The sequence below is a fragment of the Molothrus ater genome, chromosome 10, assembly GCF_012460135.2.
Source record: "Molothrus ater isolate BHLD 08-10-18 breed brown headed cowbird chromosome 10, BPBGC_Mater_1.1, whole genome shotgun sequence".
Classification (NCBI taxonomy): domain Eukaryota; kingdom Metazoa; phylum Chordata; class Aves; order Passeriformes; family Icteridae; genus Molothrus; species Molothrus ater.
In genome coordinates this window covers 19,567,685-19,593,255 of record NC_050487.2, presented here as the reverse complement: position 1 = coordinate 19,593,255, position 25,571 = coordinate 19,567,685, and the positions used below count along the sequence as shown (strand labels likewise).

Below are 25,571 nucleotides of genomic sequence, written 5' to 3'. Positions count from 1 at the left end.
CAATTTACAAAGTGCAGAGGATATTTTCAGAGCACATCATGGCGTTCAAAAAGTCTTACAGCTGACTGACTGCCAAGGGCACATGAAGGAAGCAAGGAGTGTGTACAACTATTTTGGAAACAAGATGCTGAAATTCTCATTCTTTCTATTTGACAGATATTCCAGTTCTTTGGCCTGACCATAATGCATGCTATTTGGCTTAAAGCGTTTAAGTTTTATAAGGATATGCTTATTGAAAAAATCAAACACAGGAATCGTTTTTTCAAAACTGGAAGGTAGAAGTATTTAATTTTTAAAGACTACCTCCAAGAGTATTGTTTCATGACTGGTGCTGCAAATACTACAGCCAGTATTTTGCATGCTCATTAAAAATGATGTCTGGAGCTTGCAGCTCTTTTTCAAAAAAAAACCACCCTTCAAAATGTAAGCCACTCAAAAGCACTGTAAAGCTGGCCATCATTCTCATTCCTGAAAATTCTCCATTTTACCATTTTAGAATATGGTAAATAAATCCTTTTTTTTCCTTTTCTCCCTTGCCACTCTACACAATCTCTAGCAGCTTTATTTAACGCCATCAACCAATATCACTGTCAGCACTGTGAGAGCAGAAGGCTGCTCTGTACTTCGTGCCTGCCTCTGAATTCATGACCAGAGATTCACCCTCACCACGCACAGAAAATGAGCAGCCTTCATCTTCCCATTTACCCCCATTAAGTCAGTGCCATCATGTTCTCCCAGGAGAAAAGTGCAGGAGCTGAAGCCCTGCAAGCGACAGCAGCCAAGGACACTCAGAAATAAGGTCTGCCCTTGCTGCTCCTGGACTGTGAAAAGGAAAGCTCCAAACTGCAGGGCAGTGACCATGTGCTGCTGGAGTCTCCCTTCCTTTTGAATAGATATCAAGTAGCTGGGATGGAGCACAGATCTCAAACTGGGCTTTAATTTGTCTGGAAATGCATATAAAAATAGTGGGACTTGGTCCTAAATTGGACCAAAACAGGTTGTATCATAATTCTGTCATATCTAATTAAAGTCCATATCACTAAAATAGAGACTTGCCAGCATAGATACAAATGTCACTTGGCAGCCACAGTGGTTCTCAAACCTGCAGCTGGAACATAGCTCAGGACAGAAAAGTGTAAAAAAGCTACTGATTGAATAGCCTGATTGCCAGAATGTAGTAGATTTTGCATTGTTTTAGAGTGTTGTAGTAACACCTTACTCCAAGGAACAACAGGCTCTTGGATTTCAGAGATCCAATTCAATTGGTACATGGAGTTACCACATTGATGGCTCCTGCATTCTGCCAGGAGACTTGAGCTCAGGTTTGTAGTGCAAATAAGCAGGCAGCATTGATCTAGTCATCATTTATATATAAATTACAATTAGCCCCCCCCCCCAAATCTTGGCTTTACAAGTGTCAGCCCGAAAGATTGTGACTGCATCTGTCATCACTAACAGTAAAAAGAAGGTGCCTGACAAAGTCTTAAACGCAGCCCTGTAACCTCTCATCTCCTCACAGAGAAAATCATCTTGGGACAGGTGGACTCTCAAAGCCCACTGAACAACTCAGAGCAGACCTACACATGCCCATGGTCCTGCTCTGTGGAAAAGATTTTGACAGGGAAATAAGAGTCAATTTTTCTTCAATTTCGCAAGCGCTGCAGCTGTGTATTGCTTTATAATTTAGTTTATTAAAGGCAACAACTGTCAAAACTATACAAACTAATTTGTCGTGCAGCAATTTTACATTATTGGAATCTTGTTATAATCTGACTAACGCACACGATCGCCTTCTAACCATGCCTATAATTGGGTTCTTGGCTCCACAGGCCTGAAGACAGTAATCCAAAACATCTTCCAATTACGCTGAAAAATATGCATGTTTGTGGGAAGCTACATTACTTAATTTTCAGACTCAATGGGCCTTTAATAATATGAGAGGGGGAGAAAAAATGTTTGCGAAAGGACAATTATTTGTGCTGCTACTCAGAAAATTGTGTGTTCATGTAGGAAAACACCACCTCAAAACCTATAAACACCAAAGCAGCACTAGTGAGATACTTATGGAACATAAGAGAACCTAAAGCAAAAACAGTAAAAAAAAAAAATCCATTCAGTTGGAAGACTGTATTCCAAGTCTATACATCCAAACCAAACAAGGATCCCAGACATTAAAATCATCCATACTTCAAAACTCATGTGTTGTCGCAGATATCTTTACTAAAAATCCTTTCTTTAGGATTTTTCCTTCTGAGAAGCTGAGAGGCCTCAGAGACAGAATGTAAACAATGGTTATCTGCTGCTGTGGAATGCAACAGGTCCACCTGTGACTGGCCCATCTTGGATGCTTATAATTAATGGCCAGTCAAGGACCAAGCTATCTTGGACAGAGTCTGAGAGAGAGAGAGCTGCCTTTGTTATCATTCTTTTCTATTCTATTCTTACCTTAGCTAGTTTCTGAGGAAACCTTTTCCTTCCTTTTCTTTTTAGTATAGTTATAATGTAATATATATATCATAAAATAATAAATCAAGCCTTCTGATCGTGGAGTCAACATTCTCGTCTCTTACTTCACCTGAAAACCCCTGTGACCACGGTCACAATGTGTGTATGAGAGTCACTCATGAACTTCACTTGTTTATTTCCAACACATGAACTGCCTATTGCTCCTGCTCACAACCAGATGTGAAGTTCTTTGAATTTATTGGTAGATCAGAAGCAGCTCAAGACACAAGAACCTTCCACAGGAACCATTGTTTCACATTCTCAGTGTCTGACACTTCCAGTGCACTACCAAGACAGGTAATTTTTAAGATGCCTCAAGTGTTGTGACCTGCTATGTTATTTGACAAACATGGTTTACTATTTTTAATACAAAAGGTTAGCAAGTAAATATTACAAGGACAAGCAGGATTGCCCAGGTGCAGATATGCTTTTTACAGAGAAGAAAACACTGAAGTTGCCACAGACTCATTTAGGTTGGAAAAGACCTCTGAGATCATCAAATCCAACCTACAACATAACACCATGTCAACACATTAAATACAAGAGAATTTTTGCAAAATTTTTAAGTATTAAGAGGGGTTTTTTTATTGCTAGAGAACAACAAAGCATCTATAAACCTTGGCAGATTAAGACTGCATCTTTTGATGGGTTCTCATTATTACATGAGAATCAACAGGACTATATTAAATACTGCTTGGAATAAGCATACACATAGAGAAAAGATTCCCTGAGTCACAGAGAACTGAAAATAAAAACATGAACTGTCATACATTAAAGAGTCAGAAAAATATACAGGGACAAAAACTTCAAAACAACCCCCTGACAGTCACTTCCAACATGCTTCAAACTGACTCTGAAGTCAGAGAAATCAGAGAACTCAAACCTGATGTGTCCTGCAGAGTTTAAACTCTGTGTGCCTCATTTGGCCCCACACACAACCCTGAGCACCACGAGTGCATCACTGGTGTCAGCTCTGTCCTTGGAGCTGGACAAACACTGCCAGCTGCATTTTATCAATGGATTTTATCAATGGACAAAAACCTCAAGCACTTCTTCAAATGGCCTGGATTCCAAGTGATGCCTGGAACATCAACCTCCCCAGCTAAGATCCCTGCATCTGTGACTCAGGATTTTCAGGATTAGTTCTCTGCCCAGAGCTGCCCTCTGCATAGCAAAGTACATAAGAACCAGGAAAAAGAAACCACCTCCACCTCCCCAAAAAAACCAACCAAACGAAAACAAACAAAAACAAAAGCCCAAACAAACAAACAAAAGCACTTTGAGATTGCAATCTCTGGATATCGGTAAGAAAATGGAAGGAGGATGCTTGCTCCAAGGGATCTATCCACAGCTGTTTGATTCACAGCAGTGACACTGTGAACTATGCTGGAACACAGAGACACAGCTTTGGGGAGACCAAATACAGACGAGCTCAGCACCTTTGGAAAGGCACAGAAGCTAAAAGCCCCACACAATGTTTCCTCTGTCATCAATGCCATGCCCTGCAACAAGCAAACAGCTGCAACCCTCACTCACCCTTTGCAGGGCATTAAAAGGCAGAATTCTGTATATCTGCTTGTTGTCACACATCTGCTGCTAATATGGGCTTTTCCTCACATCTGCTACAAATGCTAAGAAGACCTGAATGCAGCAGATGCAGCTGTGGTTGAAGGGAGCATGGGTGCTTCCACCAACAGGTGAGTCCCACAGGTGACTGCAGCAGGGTTTTAATCCAACAACAGGAAATAGGACACACCTTAAACCTCCTAGGACAGTAGCTAAATGAGTAATGCAAACTCTAGAGATAGTGGCAAACAACGTTTGTTCCCTGTGAGTTGAGCACTTCACAGCAAAGTTATTCACACAAGAGGGATGAGATGCAAAGACAACACACACAAATTCCATAGCTAACAGTCAAGGCCCAGATGTCACAGCACTGCTCTGTGGAGTTTGGTGGAATACATTTAAAAATGTTTGGCTATGTGACAAAACAGATCTAAAAATATCAGGCATATACGAAGTACAATGAATCTCTCCCATAGTCTTCCTGTCTTACTATCAATTCAATTAAGAATTCATTAAAAGGACAAGTATCACATATGCTTATTAATTTACAGATGAATGTGAGTGTGAGAGAGAAGGCAGGAGACAGGGAGAATAGGTAGAAGAGACAAAACCCTATGTTGAAGTTTGTCCCATCAGAGCAAACAAAAACATCACCTCTCTTTGGTATAGTAACACACATGCTGCGAGAAGCAATGAGCACTTGAATGCATGTTTTATTCTGATCCCAAAGGATCAAGCTGCCTGTGAGATGCTCCTTCTTATTTTATTCCTCTTCATTTTGTCTATGAGGCACACACTTTCAGTGGAAGCCTAAAAACTGCTCTGTATTCTACTTTAAACAGAGGATACATACAGGAGTGATGCTGATTAGGACTCACAAATACAGGTGAGATGTAGACAATGCATCACTGGCTTTCCTCTTAGGCCTTGCTTCAAGGGGGAGACTTCCCTCAGTGGTTGAAAGTGTTCTTACTTTGAAATTGCCATCCTCAAAAAGTGGGTTTGAAGAACATACCAACTTTGCTATCAAGCTTTTGATTGCAAAGCCTGTATGCTACTGAAGCAAAAGTTTCAGAATTAAACATACATGCAAAGGATACACAGCATAGATGAATAATATATGCCTATAAATAAGCAGAAAAATAGACTTAAAATATCCACATAACTATTAATTAGTTATTAATATTAGATCACTGGTCTATTTCCTTTCAAATTAGCCACCCACTAGCAAAATGTCAATTGCAAAACAAGAGACTATATTTATAGTACAACCTACTTTGAGTTTTGAGCGACATGTCAGCCACTGCTCAATTACAATACCCCTTTTGTATGCCTTCCCAAATTAATACCTCACTTCCATTACAGGCAACTATATGTACAAAAGCCATGTTGGATTTTAATAGCCTTTATTACATCACATAAGCTGGTGCAAATATTTTTCCATCTAGAAGTGTATGCAAAAGAAAATAAGAAGCAGTGCAACTGGGTGGGACACTGGACACAGTGATGCTAGGAGGAGTGAGTGTCCAGGAGATGGTCATATGAAATTCCTGGATCTAATTTTGTTCTTTCCCAGAGAAAGACCAGCTTTAATTGCTGGTACCACCAGCAGCGCACCCTGAGGTGCAAGAGAACAAACCACTCTATCTTTAGACTGGATTTAAATGGAAGAGTCACCAACAAAGCCTAAAAACCCCAATCTCTGAAAAAAACTTGACTGTGTTGGGGACTTTGGAAGAGGAGGGTTACATTTTAAAAAAATATCACCTATTTCACTGAGTTTTCTTCTAGTTTAGGTTCTGTGATTTGCCCTGAAAACAGTTCTCCTCCCTTTCTCTCTCCAGATGCCCGACACTATCTGCAGAAGAGCAGAAAAAGGAGCATCCTGCAGAGGATGCTCAGTGGAGATGGAAAGCTGGCAGGAGAAACCCTGCAAAAACACACTGAATTGCCTCAAGCCTTCTGCTGAGAGAGAAGCAGGACTCATTGTTTCAGGTATGCCTGCCATAGAGAGAAAGCAGAAATGGAGACAATTACATAGAAACAGCTCTTGAAACAAATTTACGACTAAGGAACACAATCCCATCAACAAGAGTGGACCTGTATTCATGTCTCAGTGGATAATAATCCATTTTTACAGTTGTACAGCAGAATAATTTGGAATACTCAGAAATGCTGGAAAGACAGACTTGAAGAGAAACACAGAAATCACTGCTGCTCAGCTTTTCTCTTGGTATGAAACCACATCACTTCCCATCAGCTTGCAGGAGCACACTCCTAATAATGCCATTTACAGAACTTCCTTCTACAGCTAACTCTTTGAATCTTGAAGAAAAAAAAATTAAAAATTCCTCCTCTAGCCTTAAGATTTACACAAAACCAGGAGGCTTCTGCCAGCTGTTTAATTTCTCCTGCATTTATGCATACCAAAGTACTTGTACAAAGAAATCAATTGGAGCTGTAACTAATATTGCACATTGCCAATTCACCTTTAACTCCAAGGAGAGTGAAGAGAATCCTGTTAATAAGATAAGTTATTAAGATCACCATTTGCTGTCTGGGAACGGGATTGTCTGTGGTTTTCCATTTCCTAAATTATTTTTTTTTTAATCCTAAAATTCATTCTAACACTATAACTATTGAAAAACCTAGAAGAAAAAAAAACAGGAAAAGGAAACAAAATCTACAAGAAATAAATACAAAGCTAGCTGGGATCCAAAGCCACTTTCATCATGTGAGCTATTTTTATATCCATTGTACACTTTATTTTTTCTAATAAATGCCACAATTGTAAGCAAAAAAGCTGCAAGGCACTCAAAAAGAAGGTAAGAAAGAAGACATGAATGTGGTTTCATCTATCCCCTGATAAGTTTTTTCTTCATATATACTAAAAATATTTAAATCTTAAGGAGATCTTTTAAAAATGTTCAGAATTAGAGTGGGCTTGACAGCAAAGTAAAAGTCTCCATTATCAGCAAATTTCACTCCAGCAACAGCTGTAGGAATCCACATGTCCTACAGTTATGAATAAAAACTGGAGCCCAGCAATCAATAACCAGTTTTGCCTCTGCAGCTGTAACACCACAACCACGGTCACACCACCCCTGCTTTATATAAAACCAGCACCAAGTCAAGACCTAGCTCATATCTTCTGATTTTTCTCCTATCCCAAATCATTTTACTTGCAACACTCATATTAAAACTTGCAAACACTATCAGCAGTGGGAAAATTATTTTTTTTTCTGTTACACTTACCCTAGGCAAAACTGGCTTTACAGAGGGAAGGACATGTGACATCATTTTTTTATGATGATTTCATTTCATCTTTACTAGAAATAGGGATAGAATTTAGAGGTTTGAGCATGTTATGGAGATGAAGACAAGTGGTTTTCTACTAAGTCCTACCTCATACAGATCACTCAAAAAATCCACACCAAAATTTTCTTCAAATCACAGTGGGAAGGGGGAAAAAATGTAAACAACAATGAACACTTTACCCCTTTTGCTGACAGATTTAACATCCTTTTGTAAATAATACATTTTCAGACTGCTGTTATATAGCCCACAGGTTCTGTGACACTGCCGAGGGAATGAATTTCTACCAGACAAACCACAGACTCCTCAGTCAGCCTAAGGTGGATCTCCTGGTAAGTAAGAGGAGTCTCTCTCCAAGATGCCACAGAAGCTGCCTTTCCGCTGAATTTAACCTAATTAATTGAAATTATTGTCACTGACTATCCCATTATATAACCACAGGAACAATAAATCCTTTGCCATCGTGCTCTGCACCTGAATTGCAGCTGAGAAAAGAGCAAAATCCAATGACCCTGTGCACCACAGCACAAAAAGCAGCCAGGGTTACTCCTGAACACAACCTCTGCACAACACGTGGGGCACAGGGTATGGAAGGCAGGCAGAGGCACAAGGATGAGCCAGCACTGTCAACTGATCATGAACTTGAACTTCAGCTCCTTAATCTGCTAGAAAAGCTACTCAGAATATTCTGAAAATGTTCTTTTCTGCCTCAGGTCATGTGAACTGGTCTGTCTGTTCAGCGTAGCAACATTGGGATGAGAAGAGTCTCACTGTAGATATGCCACAACATACAGTATTGAAAATTAAAAATAGCTCATTTCTCATGAAGAAAACTGAGAGCACTTCCAAGCAGTTACAGGTTTGTAGGGCCTGTCACACTTTAGGTTCATACATATTTACTATAATTTTAGAAATGCTTTGAACAGTTAATAGCAGATCTGTTGTTGTTCCCTCTTATATTGAGAAGCAAACTGTTTAAGCATTAACTACCCTTGATAATGCAATTAAAACCTGACCCATTTTCTAGACACAAACAACCTGCATTTTTCACAGCACAGCCATATGTAACCAAATTCATCTCTATTTACTCTGTCCCTCAATTCCACTTGAAATTCTGAAATATGAGAAAAAAACCAAAATAAAACAAAAGGGTACCAGAAACCAGTGCCTGGGAGGAAAAGGAGCAGGTACTGTGCAGAGGAAGGGTGGCCACCCCCTCAGCTGTGATTCCTTGACTTGTAGAGAAGGAAAAGTCAACCAAGTCTATGTGCAAAGTTTTTATCACTGTTCTGCACTCTAAAACAGACAGCAAGTGAATTACAAGGCTGCAAATCCAGGATTATATAAAACCAAAAAACCTCTGGCAGTCATCATCTTTACTACTGAGTATAAATCACAAAATGCACTGATAGAACCCTTGTAAAAATCTCTGATGTGGTTTTATACACACTTGGATAAAATGGAGCGGTACAAAAACATCTACAAAACACACAGGCAATTAAAAAGCAACACATGATGCAAGGGACTTTACTCATTTCACTTCAAATGTTGCTGTTCTACTTCAGGTACATCTCTCTTTGCTCAACATTCACAACAACTCAAACCAGATAAAAGAACATTATTACTGCCACCATTTATTTGAATAACCACATCATCCAAAAGATCTCTTTTTACCATGGGGCCCCCATTGTGCTAAGGTTGCATAAACAGGTAGGACTGTGCACAGTTCCTGTGCTGAAGAGATGGTAATCTCCCCAGACAAGGTCAATAAACAACACCAAAGGTCAACAACAAAGTCTCCTGTCCAGGACTTTTGTTGTTTTGTTTTAATATATATTAGACCATCTGCTACTCTCTCTTATGGACCAAGGTCCTCCAGGTCTGTCCTCCTAGCACACCCATTAAAAAAAAAAAAAGTTTCCTCTTCTGTGGGAGACAAAATATAATGAAGAGTTTTCGATGATAATGGAAGTGCTGAGAGGTAACACAGCTTTTCTGGAAATCCCTGGAAGTGCCAGTTACTACTGTCTTAAGATAAATACAATGTTGAATATTGTCATCTTTATCTAAATTCAGTAACTGCTCTGGCCAGTGGAATGAAATATTTTTAGCATCGAATGAGGATTAAATGCTAGCCCTTGGTTTATTTTAGAAAAATAGCTAGATAAAGAGCTATGTAACAAGTCTAATTGTGTCTGGAAAAAAAGCAACAATATAGAGGTAGCAGTGAGGGAATGGGATTCTCTCATTTTCTAACCATATTTCTAACCAGCCTCCTCCAGGCAGGTCCTTGCTCAGCCCCAGGGAGCCCAGCAGAAACACAGGCACTGAGCTGCACCAGAGCTGAGCCAGCAGGGAAGTGATTTGCAGGAACAGGCTGAGAGAGGGAAGGTAAAAGCATCACAGGAAAAGGCACTTTTACTGTTCTTGGCTCTGGCTGTTGGGCTGAGCTAGGGAATGCCTTATTAAACAGCATTCTGAAGCTCTAGAAATTTGCAGCCATTATCCTAGTGTGAGGCAAAACCTTACACAGGCACTTCTGCCTGGCTATGATTCTTTCTTCACTCAGCAAATATTTAGTAGGTTTAAGGTTCCCAAAACAAATTATTTTTTTCCAAGGTGTTACTGAAACAATCCATATAGCTTGCTTGGATTTGACTCAAAGTGATAAATAGATGCATTTCCTACAGTGAAGACCACACTTTACAGATCCTCCAATCCTCCTTAACTAAGATAAAAATGAGAGAAGGAAAAAGAAGCAAAACCCCTACTTGAAAATGCTGCATTTTGGAGGATTTTATGGCATTCACACATTACAACAGAAACAATTGTCCCCCTCCCCCTTTTCAGTATATTCCTTTTCATTTAACCCAAGATGTCTGTCATGAAATCCTCCTAGGAATTCATAGCAAGTTAGGGAACACTTTGCTTTTTGACAAATCCTCTATACTTAAGGAATGCAGCAAGTGTTTCCTTCACCCAATTCTTCAGCTAAGCTTCCTAATTATAGCACTCTTACAGGATTTCAACATGTGCTGGCAGAGGCACTGTGCATCACACTGAATTTAAAGCTGAGGTAGCCACAAAACTGCTCTTCAAACCCCCTGAAACCATACACATGGCAAGGCTGCACTGGCATTTCTCAACCCTGACACAGTGTGCAGTGAGCTGCTTGTGGAATTGAGCCACACCACCATCTTCCCAATTGTCCCAAGTACTACTCAGCTCCCATAAACTGTCCAAGGGAGGGCTGTGAATTCACCCACTTCCCAAACAGTCCTTTTTCAGCTGACCTCCAGGCGATTTTTCAGCTGACCTCTTGGCAATTTTCACGGGTGTAGCCAGACAGATGCATGAGGCAAAGTTAGATTTATTTTAAATAAATAATTTCTCTGGCATGAATTAATTTTCCTGTGGATATAGCCCTGCAAATACACAAATGCCATGCTGCCAGGGCAAGAGAATAAGGAAGGAAGTGTGTTACTCTGTGACCCAGACGTCCTCCTGGGATGCCCAAGCTCCTTTCCCTACTCAGAGCACTCCAAACCTACAAACCACTGTGGGTTTTTCACCAGATGAGTTACGAGTCACAAAAATATGTGGAACAATTGACTTCACTTAAGCTGCAATGCTTTTTTCTTCAAAAGCAAGCACAGAGGTTCCTAACTTATGAGTCCTGCATAGCTGACATCTTTTTAAGTTGATGTCACCCATCACAGCTGTAACTTGGCACTTCTAGTAACACTCTGCTCAAGATTTGCCTTTCCTGATGTTTCTCCATTCCTGCACTTGCAAAACGTCCCACATCTATCTTGGGGTAACAACAGAACCTCAGGAACCCTAAAAAATTACTATTTTTTCCCCAGAGGTTTGCTATGTATAGATGCCATGAGTTCTTTTCAGAATGATTTAGAATTTGCGCACATAACACTCCTTTTTCAAAGCATAAATTTAAAGATTTACGTAACGGATTAAACTGTCTTCCAAATCAGACAAAAAATGAGTCCAGGACTTGCTTATGTGCTTCTGAATTTGCTGAACTATAATCTTTCTGATCATTACACTGCTTTCTCTCAGGCTACAGTTTCTGTCCCATGTCCCAACCCCATGAACTCCAGACACTCGGACATCAGGACTAAGATATTTCAGAGCATCACATGTAACACTCCTTCCTCTTCCAAACATGCCACAATCTGCATCCTGCTGTGGACAGACTGAAAAGCAGTCTGGTGAAAATGGGAAGCTTTAACAGAGACAGTCCAAGTGCAAGTCAACCTCGACAGGGTAAGCCCTGCAACTGCGTTGACATGGGCATTTGAAAGGAAAAAAAAAAATCAGAAGTTTATGTAGTTTGCATTATAATAAAAAGGAAACTCTACATGGACCACCATGGAGACACATGTGATAAAAAACCCACAAGCCACCAAACCAAAAAAAAAAAAAAAAAAAAACCAAAAAACAACCCAAAACAAAATGGCAACAGCTGCTCCTGTGGGCAATGAGGAGGCCAATCTGCTGAGAAATTTCTGTCAGCTTCAGCAAAAGGGATGTTAAAACAAAACTGGATGGAGCAGTGGAAGCAACTTTGCTCCACAACAGCCTATTCACCACAGCTCCCAGTCTGAGTCAAGAACTGGGATGTGCAAGAGTCTGCTCAACAACTGGGGAGGACTTTAAAACAGGAACCTCATAAACTGCAGCAGCATAGGAAAAATCTTAATAATAACCAAAACTGAATGGTTCAGCAAAAAAGGATTTTGTTTTTAGAAAAAGTTAAATATAAAAGAAGCCAGGAATTAGGCTAGTGGAAAGGTATGCCAACAATCTATTCTAAGCTGCATTTGCAGTCACAAATTCAAACACATAGCAGTTACTTGCTTATCATCATAAGTAGGATGAAATGTGTACAAGAAAAGGCAGCAATGATCCTGCCTAAATAGCAGCACATCACCTTGGGGTATCGATGGTAGGAAATATTAAGTTGTATTTTATCTTCTATTTAGAGCAAAACCCCAGCATCCCTAATGTGGTTTCCATTTGCTATTTACGTAATTAAGTCACCTCCTCACAGTTCAGATACCCTTACTTACTACTCAGGTTACTTCCAATTTCCCAGATGGTCAGTCTCCAGAAAACCCTATCTGAGCCTCAGCCACTTCTTGGTTAAATCTATTCTGATGGCTTATTAGTAGAATAATTTATCAGCTGTTAAAAGAACATTTGTTACAAATTCATTTTCTATGTAAATAAGGTTCCATGAACTAGGATGGAATTCCAGTCTTTTCAAATTCATTTTAATGTGAAATGCTGACATCAAGTTGTAACTTTGTTTGATTATTTTTTCTGTTTATGTTATTAGCAACCAGTTTTTCTGGCACTCTTTCCTGTTCCAGTTCAATCACTCGGTTGAATTACTTGAACTTGTGCTGAACTGCACCAAAAAAAGGAAAATTAACTAATGCCTCATTTGATCTTGTGACCATAAAACTTGTGCTTTCATTCCCTCTTTGACCTTTGACCATCTATTTTCCCCTTAATTTGTGTGTTATGTACCTGATAGTTTTAAAATTGTTTCTTTTATTCATGGAAAAAGACTCTGCTCTGATGGTTGATCTGCCCTCTGTTCGTTTTAACCACCAGTGACTTTATTCCGGATTCTCATCAGTAAGCACACACTCAAAATCACTTCTCCATAGCCCATCATGTATGTATAATTTGGCTTACTGTATGCCCTTTACCAGAAGTGCATGGCTGTTCTCATAAAAAGTGTCAACTAAGCTAGAAGAGAAAACAAGTTACAAGAGAGTGAAATGGCTGATTTTATAAAAGCTCCTTTGCCAGCTTCACAGAATCAGCTGAGCTGGAAGAGACCAATGAGCGTCATTGAGTCCAACTCCTTGCCATGCACAGAACCATTCCCAAGTCACACCGCATGCCCAGTTTATTGCTTTATTCAAATCCTCTCCTTTTCACATTGTTATGATGGACTTGAATTTAAAAAAAAGCTAAGTCCAGCGGCATAAGTTAAAACCGTTGTTAAACACCTGAACACAGGATAAAACATTTTTAAAACACATGTAGACTACAGTAAAATATGGTCCATCTACAGCCCAAAGAAATTAAGTGAAAGGGGAAGATTTCACAAATATCATTAATGAGGTCAAAGATTCCAATTATGGCTCACATTTGACATCAATACCCTCCATTTGTGTGAATATTAAATTCATGGATGCCAATCCTACATACATATGCTCAGTGTGGGATTCAAATCCCTTGTCTAGAACAGTTTCTTATATTTGTTCACTAAATTACAATAAGAACACCACACATGACCTTTATTTACAAATATGGGTGCACTAACACAATGATTACAATTTTTGCTTCTCATCACTGGGTGAACTAAAGACTTGGGAAGCAAATACAGACTTCTAGCCATGCCATCCATGCTGATGGCCACACAGGGTCCTGGTTTTTGAAGGCCAGCAGGTCTGTTTCCCCTGAGTAAATAAAAGTCAGCACAGTGTCACTCCACACAGCCTGCAGACTTCCTATTGTTCTGCAGCAATATTCATTATCTCCCAGCATCAGCACTGCTGAAACTAAGGGCAGCTTTTACTTTTGTTAACTTGGACTAACATCAACTTTCTGTTGACAAGAAGGAAACCAGGATCAAGGCCTGATGATACAAGTGACACATTGACATGGTCTCCTGTGAAATCAGCCTTGCTCTTCTGCAGATGGCGGCACTCACGTGCTGGGACACAAAAGAGCCTGTCCTTGGGTTTTCTCTACAATATCCTACTACATGTACACACAAAAGCCAGTTCAATTTTTTAACTATGCAACAAACTTTGCCAATGTTGACAAGACTTTACACCGTATTTCTAATTTTTTCATATAACAGAGCAGGAAAAGGGTAATTTCAGGTTATACAACTTCATGGGCATATGTCAGTGAACCCAGAGCACAAACACAAAATCTCCCTCTCCTCTAAAGCAGATGGCATGCTGATCAAGTAAGATATAATCTAATGCTAACTGCACTACTATTATCTATTGAACCAACACCAGTATAAAGCAGTGAAGACAGAAAAAAACTAAGGCAGGGCAGGTAAAGCAGAGGAAAACAATAAAAAAACCAGACTAAGCCAGCTGTAAGAGAAGACAACCCATAGCGGCAGATACAGCCTCTTTTCAGATATATTTAAGATTTAAAAACTAGAAATAGCAGGAGATAAGGAATAGTAATGGCCCTCACCCTGTTTTAGATGTTCTACTAGCTTGAGATACTGGCCCAGTTCCCTTTGCTCTTGCACTGCACTGGGCACCTGCCAGGGGCTAAATATCCCAGCTGCTTAGATAATTACATATTTATGATTTTGCTGAGAATTCTTAGTCAAAGCTTATTTTTGAACTGTAAAATGCTTAGAGAAACAGCAGACAAAGTTCTCTGACAAATGCTTCTTCAAAACAGAGCCAAAACTTCAATTTTTAAAGGACGTTCATTTCCGTTTCAGTTGATTCATTCAGTGGTGAACTTTAATGGCAGAAATAGGAGAAAAGGGGTGTTTTCCCTCTCAGTCAGAAAGGGATCTTGCTAGTGTGCTTAACTTGCTCTCTGTAAAGAAAGAGAAAATTCAAAAACCCTTCCAAAAATTATTCAGAATAGTGTATGTACAATTTTTAATGCTTACCACAGTTTGCACCCTACCACACGATGGAACTTTTCTTTTATATCACATTATCAGCAGTATTTCCTCTTCCACACATAAACCACTAGATTAGCTAATTCATGCTGATCCAATAAATAGAACTGATGTATGAACATTTTGAAATATAACTGTTTAGCCACAACCAATTATCACACAAAATACATTGCACTTCACCTTTCCTCATTAATAACAGCATCCACTGATTTCAGAAGGAGCAAAACAGTCCAAAATTTCATGTGGTCGATTATTTGAGACTATTTCAGAACCTGCTAGAAATAGTTTTTTTTTCCTTTTAAGGCTGCACTCCATAAACTGTACAACCAACAGCCTCAACAATAAATTTCACGAGCACTTTTAGGCCCTACTGTTCAATGTGCTTTCAAGCTTGGTTAGCTTTATGCATGCAAGAACTCCTTATTTATATTGCAAAAGAACTACTCCTACACTAAAAGTTACATGTAGGCACATGCATTTCTATTTCATAGAATAAGGGCCTTAAGTCTTGCAGGGTTATTTATTTTGAATCAATTATTCTAGGTTATTGAGGGCAACATCTTTAGTCCTGTCAAGTTCCATAAACTCTGGAAAGCAGGGGTCCCTGCTCTCAGTACGACAACCAACTTTCAGCTCCACCACCTTGCAAAGAGCTGCTCATCAGCAGATGCTCATTTTATACACCCCTAGCTGAGAGATGCCATTCAGCTCCTCTTGAAACAAAGCCAGTTTTGCAATTCCAGTGCAAAAACCTTGGAGCTAGAGGTACAGACCTCCAGTAGTCCTTGGGAGGTGCCAGCAGAGACAAGGCTTCCACACCAAACCCAGCTCTCCAGCTCATATTCCCTCCCTTGGTTGTCTTCCTTTGCATGGAAGAATTTCAGCATAGTGGCCTGGCAGATCAGTATTTGGATGGGTTTAGCTGCTGGAGAAGCATGGGCTAATAGGTAAATGAATAAATGGATTTACCTGTCTTCTAAGGAGTGTGAAGGTCACAGGACTACCTGAAGGCACCACAAAGACATTCAAATTAAAAATGACTCGCTGCAGTCTTGGGGAAATTTTTGCAGACAGTCTCCCTTCACTTTAGAGTGACTTGTTCTCCCCAGCTCCTCCAAGCCCTCCTGCTGTTTCTGAGCTAAATCCCCTGCAGGTAATTACACTGAAATGTTGCACCCCTGGTTTTGCTGGCCCAAGAGACCCAGTGCCTGCAGAGCTGCTCTATCCCATCTCTTATGAGTAGGAACAGTTGACACAACACACAATAGGTGTGCTACACCCTCGAAACACAGCATAATGTGTTCACCTAGAAGTAGGCAGCACTGAAAAGAATGGATGTAAATCACCTACTTGGTATTCCCCCCAAGACTGTGAGGACATGCCTTAGCTGTTGATGACTCTGCTTGCCTGGGGACTAGGTAATTTTGTGTTCACTGCCTATCCTCAGACTTTACCTGTGCCAGCTTGTAATAAACAATAACATCCTCGATGCTCTCTGCATTAGACCTTTTTAACTGATCAGGGTGTTGATCTTTGTCAAACCATCCATGTAAAGGCTCAGAGCCTGGACACAGTGTTTGCCAGGATGCCTGTAAGAAGGCCAGCACATGGCCCAGCTTGAGTCCTTCCCAGCCCTTTCTGGTTACCTCTGCAAAATTAAACCCATCCCAGCAAGCTGTCATGGGAGAGTCACAAACTGGTAGCTCCCACCTTTCTGTAAGCTCCTGGCTTTTGCACAGTCCATTCTGTATTTCTAAATTTAGATATACACCTATATGTGTGTATAAATACATGCACATTCCTATATTCCCACGTTTACTTATGTGAACACACAAACCTGCTTCAATGACTTGCAAAGACAGAAAGGCAAACTGGTTTGCTTCCAAAACTCACAAAAAAGCAAGACACAATGGAAAATCTTTCTTGGGTAAGCTACAAGTTCCATCACATAATAAGAAAATGTATTTGCTAAAGCCCTTGTTGAAATCCTGATGTCATCATTTGCTTAGACCAAAGATCCATGACTTCACATTTTTATTTCTGACACATTAATTCTTGTGACCACAGATTAAGTACCAGTTATCAGCCTCTAAATGAACCTTCAAAATCCTAGAAAAGTAGCATTAGACACTTACTTTCCTGCAATTACCAGGCCTTTTTCATTAAGCCTTTGCATCTTTCCTTAGACATTGTGAGGAATGTTAAATTTGGCTGCAAAAATGAGAAGGAGAACTTACACCCACTGAACACAGCCATGCTATATCACAATATCAATATTTATTTTTCTAAAGAATTGCCAACAATTACAATAATTTTTAAAGAGTAACTAGTATTTTACCCTATTTGGTTTATCAGTTAACATATACATAATAGAATATATTATGCATATCATAACATAATATGATGCAAAAAATAAGTTTCTTTTAATTATCTTGAAAATTGAAAATCTAAGAAAACAACAGAAAAGGATGGAGTATGTGTAAATTGTTATTTTGGGTGTTTTTACTACTAAGAAATGGAACTGACAATCAGGATTTAAACATGACCAAAAATGCTACAACCATTTCTCAAGGGAATCAGAAATTAATTTCTTATTCAAATATATGTGTTGAACATGGGCAACCGTGGTTAAAGCAAGGCCTTTCTGGGGGATGTACAAAACCTGCTTTCTTCAGTGACCTCTGGCTCACACTTTGTTTACACACAGCAAAGAGAAAAACATAATAAAAACCTCTAAAAGTCTTTTTTACTGTACAGGTTTAGTTACAATTACTTTGGGGATGGTAAAAAATGTGTCTAGCTTGTCTCTTAAATCTACATTCAAACTATCTCAAAGTTAATCAGAGGTGAGTAATAGCTTAGAAATCTCTTGAATAATAAAGTATAACAACTTATAGCACAAAAACAGCCCTCAAAGACAAGAGTGGGGAGTACTTCACTTCACTGCAAGTAACAGCTGAGTATGTTTTATGATCACTGTAACAACTACCATGCCCTTGAGACTGTGCAATTCTGAATTTCTAATATAATTTGTAGGGGGAAAATTAGGACAAAATGCAGTAACATTTCAAGTACAGTCTCACAGTATTTTAAAATTTTATGAAGTATAAGGACTAGGTTAATATGAAATGAGTCATGTTTTTAAGAGAGGCAGTAATACAGATCAGTATCTTAAATCATAACTATAATAACACTCAACCACTACAAAATAAAAAGAAAACAGAGCAGCTTTTTGCTGGAAAAAGGTCAACAACAACAATGAAGATTTAACAATACTAGAAAAGGCTGAGAGCACTGCTCATTTCAGGACCAAGAAGTTGAAATACCAGTCTGAGTGACCAGGTAAACACTATTCTTTCTCACTCAACAAATCCATTCCCACCACCTGAAATTCATCTCAAATTAATATAAACTCTACTCATATAAACTCTGAGCCTAAAAACCAGACTATTAAACAACATATATCCTTGGTGCAGACCTTCTGATTTCAGAGGTATATTTGCTTTACTTTGTGACAAATATATTACATTTCACTCCATGACATCTTTGGGAGTTAACAGAATTGCTCACTACCTCAAAGTGAAGGAGTTACATCCAAGCAAACTCTCTTTGAGCATCATTTTTCCTCACAGGGCAAAGACAGTGGAGTTGCAAAGGTATAAATAAGTGAGGCTGTAATTGATTTAAATGTTCTTTAGATCCATTTCCACATGCAAACCAACAGAAATCAGCTCAGCTCTCAGATCCAAAACTATGTTTTCAAAGCAAGTGGTTCAAAACATTATCCCTTTAACTTCTGTACTGAGCACAACAAGAGAGAGATGATTTAAATATAGAATTCACACTGGCACTTTATGCATTTAATTCTTAAGGCTAATGCTGAAGGTACCACTCTTGCACACCTCAACTGTGACAACAGAAGATATCAAAACTGCTAAAAAAGAGGTTGTTTGATCAAAGCTGAAGCAGCAAGTTCCAGTCCTTCCCTTCAGACCTCAGCTCTGCTTTCCATCTGCACAGCTATCAGAAAGCACCAGCGAACCATAAGGATAGCCTGAAAATATGAATTTGCAGCAGTCTGCAACACTAACATTCAGAGATGGAATAAGAAGATTGCCCCTTTCTACAGAAACTAAGATTTTAACTTCACTGGTCCTACACTGCCAAATGGGCTGGAGTAAAATACACCTGACAATGCAGAGCTGGTCTTGGTTTTTTTTTTCTGTTAGTATTGAAACAAACTGCAGAGAGCACCCAAGTGGGGGCAACAGAATTTTCAGCTTGGCTACAGCTCACCCCAAACAGGCTCTTGGCCAAAAGAGGAAGCAACACCAGTTACTAACAGGATGAGCTATGTTACTGTCGAGTCACACTTCTCACTTCAAAATTAACATGCTGCCCTACTTTCCACAGGATAAAACCAGGTGCAATTGTAATATTTCTGTCAAACAGCATAATGGTCTAGATGTTCCTTAAAAAATGAAAATAATCCACTTGAATACTAAAAAGTAGTTATTCTAAAAACACTATTTGCAGTGTAAGCCTGCTAATGGCACGTGTGCAGACAGAAACCACACCAGCTTTAGTCAGTTAAAAAGGTACTTACCATTGGCAGTGCATTGATATGCAGAAGTTTTCCTTTCGGGTGCCTCTTGCCACAGAAGGGTGATGCTGACAGAAAAATAAGGAGACAAAATAGGAAATGTTAGTATTTATTATCTTGAAACCACAGGTACTGACACCTAAAAATTTTGAAAAGCTCCAAACAAAAATCAAAATTCCAATGGTATGACTTCCAAAATGGTTACATCCACTGTGAAGCAGTAAAAGAAAAATCTGTTTTCCTAACACATCTTGCACTAAATAACTCAATTTATGTACACAGGTGTGCCCATGAGCCCAAAGAGTTACCAACTCCTGCAGTGACCTCAGTAATTAAAGAAAACAACCAGCTCACACTAATTGCTAGCAACACTTGACAACATGTAAATAACATAAATCTTCCTAGTGCAAAATTCAAGAGAACTCTTGTCCACCTTTAAAACCCAAATAAAAACATAATCCAAACAAATCCATACTCTTCTACATTTTAGTAATTTTCTTTACACGTCAATAATAATTTTATGCACCCTACAATAAAATAACTAAGTGTAAGCACACAGCTTTTGACATCCAAATATGAGGTAACTCCATCCACTACAACATTCATTTTTATTCAGCAGTGACAAATGATTTTTATCCACACTAATATTCCTGAGTGGTTGCCCTCCATACAAATACTTGCCAGACGACTTTTCTTTAGGACATAATCTAATCACCCACTCAAAGAGCAGGAAGGGTGACAGATGGACATGGGTGACTAATGAAGTATTACCAGACTATTTTTAGATTAAATTCTTTACCAAGCATCTGCAACCTGTGGTCAAAAAACTTTTACTATGAGTAAAGAGTAACTACAGTTTGTGGGACTCATGATTAACACAAGGTTCTCACGTGCAACTTTCAAGCTCAACCAGCAGGAAATCATTCATTATAGAGCCATTTTTGGACCCAGCCCAAAAAGAAAAAAAAAAAAAAAAAGAAAAGAAAAAAGAAAATAAAAGAAAAGAAAAGAGCTGCACCATTTGGACTTATTTTATTCTTAGAAGATCCCACAAGGCAGGCAGTAACATCACCTTCACAGTGCAAGCAAGAGGCACTGCAGAGGATGCTGAGGAATGCAGGAATGCTGGGAATTGAAAGAATTTGCAAACATGCTCTTATTTCCTTGCTTAGTTGTACTTGTGCTGCAGAAAATATGTAAATAGGCTGAGTGAAACTCCACTCCTCAAGAGGTACAGTATCCTATGCACGGCTACTCAAAGCTTTTTTTTTCCACAGTCAGAGCTGAGAAGAGAACGCTTTAACACCCGCTCTGCAGACCCCATAAAAACATTATTTGCTTATAACGAGTTTTCCTTAAAAGCAGAACAAAACAGCAACCAAACAAGATTGTTTGGAGGACAATCTAAATCATGATAAAAGCTGTGTGCAGAGAAAGGCAGAGGAGGGCCCTGCTTCTGAGTGTGACGCTTGGTTTGGTTTACTCCATTTGGGAAGGAACATTACAAACACAAATAAAGGGATGATCGCACAGACATAAAACATTTTCTTCAAGGAAAAAAGGCTTTTTTCAGTACACACTGCCCAAACTCTCTCCTTCCAACACCTCTTTGCCCTTGTGCACTCTCGAGTGCAGTACTTATCATTGAAGCCAGAGAGGGAAACCTTTCTGCCTGATCCGTGGAAGAGGCTTCTTGTCCTTTGCTTTACATCTAAACAGGGCAGTGACACGGAAAGAAGCTGGAAGCAAAGACTCAAGAGAGCAGAGAATTAGAAAAGAAAGGGTTCACTGACTTCACTTCATTCCTCCTTCAATGTTAATTGGTCGTAGGCTCCAGTTTTAAAGAAGGGCGCTTGAAGCGATGTGTAAACACTTAGAAAACTCTGCAATGTCCTTCTTCAGAATCAATTGCTGAGTACAAACGCCTCATCAGCAGCTTTTTTTTCCTTTCCAAATTTATCTTATTGGATTTTGGCATGTACCTTGAAACAATGCAGGTGACAGTTATAATGTATTGATTTCAGACTATCTCTCACCTTTATATTCCACCACGTTACGGTGATTTAAACAGGTGCCCAGATGCAGTAACAGCTATTGTACATGACACTTAAAGGGCATCTGGTGGATTATTTTTAAGTTGATAAGGCACACCTGGGGAATGCACAGCAGCTTGTGAGTTTGGATCCTTCATTTTGGAGGAGCTGGAACGGCTCACCACTGCCTGGTGATGTGTTCAACATCAACTGAAAACTGCTCCACTCAACTTGAAAAGAAAGATGATTTCGATGAACACAACATGTGCTCAGAGCCAGTGCTTACCAGTCTTGCCCACACCAGTTTTTTCTGCACAAAATGACACAACTGGTGCGCATGCCCCTTGGAGATTTGGGGCCAAACACTCGGTACAACAGCCCTCATCTCCCTGTGAAGAGCATCCTACCCTGCTGGGGTGTACAGAGACCAGCCATGCCCCAGGCTTAAACCCAGCCTGCATGAGTCAGGCAGTTCTCACCTGCAGGGCTAAACCAACACACCAAACCAGCTTCATCAAAGCAGCAGATACCCATCCAGGCTGCCTGCACAGACTGGGCTGCTGCTATCAGCCAAGCAATAACCACGTGGTGCAAAGGAAACCACAGATAAAAACAACCCTGGCACCAACACAGTGACAGATCTGGTTATAAACACACAGACCAGACGTGCGCTGATGTTAGTCCTTACCTGATTCCGAACACAATCAGTTCAAAGCAAGGATTTCTTTAAATGCTACTTGCAGAAATGTTTAACCATTTCCTTCCATAAATGCTGCTATGGGTGCTACCTTCTCTTTCCGAGACATTACATTGGGTATGTGTTATGGTTAAAGCAGTGGTTTTTGCATGAGCTTTGAATTGCTCCTGTTCCCCATGTGAACTTGTGCTTCTTTCTAATCCTCTTAGGATCACACTGTTTAAACTACTTTCTGAGATTTTGGTGCTATTTGAGTTCTAACAACAAATTTAGCCATGAGATGTTGTGCTTTCCGAATCACAGAAGCCTTCTAAGGACACAGTATCTTTTCTTCTAAATTATCCTTGAGTATCCTGCTTTAATCTGAATTCCAGTAACTGGAAAAAAGTGTCCCAATCAAAACAGAATTAAAAATAACTAAACCCTGGATATTCCCCTCAGTAACTAGGCTGCAAAAACCATGAGACAATAACTTTAAAAGCCTAAATTGAAAACTAATCACTCCATTGAATCCTTCCTTTCATTTGGTTAATAGGCACATACAAAGCTAATGGTGATTCTACCACTGCTGTGCTTGGAACATAAACAGAGAAAACCAAAGTTATTTCTTTTAATCACAGTTCCACAGTGATGTATGGCAATAATTTTTTTTAAGCAATTCAGCACGTCTACAACAACATCTGCTTTTCAGATCTGACAGAGAGGCTAAACTGAGACAAATACCAACTCAGAAAATTCAGGAGAAACAAATACATACAAGTGTGTGTGGGGGGGGAAATCAGCACCACACACAAGATGTAGTTAAGAAGTGTCATTACTTGAAAGTGGTAGGTAGCAATAGGGTTCCTAGTGACAAAATAACATGCACAGACTGCTCCTGTACTTCGCTCTGGGAGCAGGGCGTGGGCGAGGATGTTTTACAGGAAGCCTCATCAGGGGAAGCACTGAAAGTAGGTAAGACCTGCCCAGAGACTTATCCACACAAACTCTACCTGAAACAGATCTTCTCTGTCAATTAAGCAATTTTTATTTCCTGATCTTTGTTCTTCTACCTTTATTTCATCAGAAATATAGAAAAAACTGATGTAAGCCAACCTTCCAGATGTTTCAAAGAAATGCTTAACTTGTACATTCATATCACATTAAAGCTGCACAACTTTCCACGTTTCAGGAATACTCTTTTATAGAACAAGCACCTGTATGTCCATGGACATATGTGAATCAACTGCTAATACAAAGGGTATCTGAGGGGATAAAGAATAAGAACTGGGCAAGCAGACAGCACTATTCTGGAGAAAAGTTCATCCAGATACAGAAAACACTCATTGCAAACCCACAGAAACAGGATTCACTGTGCAATGAGAAACACAGGATAAGTCAGACCAGAGCAAAAGAATACTGCAGAAATTTAAACACCAGTTTCTGTTACAGTCAAAACCTGAGGCAATCATAGAAAATAGCTCATAACCCACTGACAGGGAAGGAAGTTGAATTGTTGGAGAGGAAACCAACTCAGCCAGCTCCATTAAAAGCCCATAATGCACCCCAGTAATCTTGTCAATACCAATCAGCTGGTAGGAAGGCAAGCAGCACTGCAGCACCATTTCACTTGCAAGCATTTAAATGAAATTCATTAGCAAGTAATCCAATTCACATAAACTGGAAGTTAGAAGGTCCTAGAGAATGAAGTTAAACCCAGTCTAGACTGGGAAAGAGTATAAAGAGTTATTACCCAAAGCACTCTCATGCCAAAGGACCTTAGAGCACTCACAAAACCCCACCTGCTACCTGCAGGATCGGGGCCCACCTGTGAAAATTCAAGGTAGTTTCCAATTTGTGGAGTTCTTCTTCCAAAAATGGTGGACATGATGACTACTGACATATTGCTCAAAACAGTAGCATATTTACAAATAATTTTTCTGTTTTTTTAGTCTAGAACTGAGTTTTAAATTTAAATTAATCACTGGAATATTAATCAGCTAAAACAACTTGTCAAAGTGGGTGCTTTCAGCAGACTCACTTCAAATAGGAAAGAGAAAAAGATTTTTCCTTCTCTAAAAAAAAAAAGAATAAAAACCTGAGGTGTAACATTTAGGGGCCACTCTGTTATTACAGATTTCAAATACTTACCTTAAACACTGAACCAAGACACACAAAACCCCAAGAACATGAAACAAAACAAAACAAAACAACAATTTAAAAGAATCAGAATATTTTTCCCCATTCCTCAGAGCAAGAACAGACATATTTCCCATATACTAACTCAGTCTTCTCCAGCTCACTAAATCAACTCAGCTGCACTGGTGGGTGAGAACCCTTCCATTCTCCACTCTGAACTCAGACCAAGTAAACTCAGATGAGCCTTCACAGCTGAAGGAAGGCCACAGCTGCTTTTGCCAACATGGAAATGTGCCTGCAGGGAACTGGTAATTGCAAGGTTGGAAGGACTTTTAAACTGGTCTCCAATGTGGGATATGGAACAAAGCTCAAACTGCTTTCCTGGGAAAATCACCTTCTTCTGCTAACAGTGCCTGCCTCATCTGTGTTTTCAGATAGATACTGTGTTTTCAGAACAATATATTCTTTTGCTTTGGAATTCACAGTAGCCATGCAGAAGAGCTTATCTAGATTATAGCAATCTTAATTTACTGAATTAATTAAAATTCTGTCTCAAATATGCCGTATTTCAGTGAGGTGGGACACACGTTTTACACAGAGATCACATTTGGAACTAGGCTCAATATGTTTACAGAAGGAAATCTCCCAAAATAACAAAAGGACTTGACAATATTGTTATTATTTCCAACCTCAGTGAGTGTAACCACCATGGGAGCCCTGGCTGGGTTTCCCTCAGTGTTGGTGCCACTACCACTTTAGTTCTTTGGGCACCCCAAAGTCAATCAGGGCATCCTTCCAAAGACACGGCTCAGATGTCCATTTGCTGCCGAGCCAAGCGAAGGAGCTGCTGAGGACATTCAGACAATGCAGTGGGGCTTGGTTGGTGCTGCCGGAGGTGTTTGCAGACAGCCTGACGTCAACAGGCTGGAGCTGTCCCGCTGTGGCCACTGACCCTGAACGCTGGGCACACCCAGGGCTGCTCAAGTGACTCTCCCTGTCTGAGGACACACCAGGAAGCCTGGTTGCCTT

General features: G+C 39.7%; 1 protein-coding gene across 2 annotated transcripts in view; it reads right to left on the bottom strand.

Annotated features, from left to right (window-relative positions):
- Positions 1 to 25,571, bottom strand: part of TBL1XR1 (TBL1X/Y related 1) — a 109,150-nt gene that overhangs the window by 42,459 nt on the left and 41,120 nt on the right. For both annotated transcript variants that reach the window (XM_036388592.2, XM_036388593.2), the window contains exon 2: positions 19,698 to 19,762. The gene's annotated coding sequence lies outside the window, so the exon portion shown is untranslated. The remainder of the gene's footprint in view (positions 1 to 19,697; positions 19,763 to 25,571) is intronic.